The 789-nt window shown below is 41.2% G+C and overlaps 1 non-coding gene across 1 annotated transcript; it reads left to right on the top strand.

The window, feature by feature from the left end:
• The first annotated feature begins 436 nt into the window (after positions 1-436).
• Positions 437-564, top strand: LOC121134416. Its single transcript, XR_005871489.1, has one exon. It is a non-coding gene; the product is annotated as a small nucleolar RNA SNORA24 (small nucleolar RNA).
• Positions 565-789: the final 225 nt, after the last annotated feature.

The following is a 789-nucleotide window of genomic DNA, read 5'->3' as shown; positions in this document are numbered from 1 at the left end:
TGGTCCACATGTGGTTAGTTGAATTATCTTCTCCTCGTCACTGGTCCCATCATGGCTTAGCTACATAAATCCAGATCCCATTTGACTTGACTGTTTTTATCATTGTATTCCCAGAACCCAGTGCAGTGACAAATGACACAGTTACTGACTGATGTATGTTTGGTTGAATTGTCTCTTATAAGGAACTTGTATGAGGGGCCAATATATCATTATTCCTGGGGGTAACCCAACTGGAGCCCCATTGATCTCATACCACTGGACAGAATGAGATTAAATTATGGATGAAAATCCTCCAAGAGTGCTGATGGAGAACACAGCACTGGCCTCAGACACATGGAATAATAGAGAAGTCTTTGTCTGTAAGATGTCTCAAGGACAGTTAATGGTATAGGTCATTGTTTTATTGGTAAAGTACCTAAAATTAAAAAAAATAGACTACAGGTGCCTTGGGACCTGTCAACTGTGGCACTCCCCCTTCCTGGTCATAGTAAAACATGTTCCTGTGCATGGCAAACATGTCACCACTTCATTGGTATCTGATTCTTACTGGCATTGATAACATTCTTCACTATGAAGAACATAGGTCCTAAATAATACATCCCAAGCCTCCAGACTTCTAGACCACTGTTCTTTCTACAGAAAGGTCCGAAAGCTCAGGCGCCACACAGTCACAATGGAGCTTTCAACCAATGATGCTCTCTTACAAAAATAAAAGCCTTAGGTTACCCACGCCAGTCCTAGATTTTGGTGCTAGAACACTGTGCTATGATGACCCATTTATAAATGTAT

The sequence above is a fragment of the Mesocricetus auratus genome, unplaced genomic scaffold, assembly GCF_017639785.1.
Source record: "Mesocricetus auratus isolate SY011 unplaced genomic scaffold, BCM_Maur_2.0 Super-Scaffold_100027, whole genome shotgun sequence".
Classification (NCBI taxonomy): Eukaryota; Metazoa; Chordata; class Mammalia; order Rodentia; family Cricetidae; genus Mesocricetus; species Mesocricetus auratus.
Note: the sequence above shows the minus strand (reverse complement) of the source record. Positions and strands in the feature narration are given on the sequence as shown.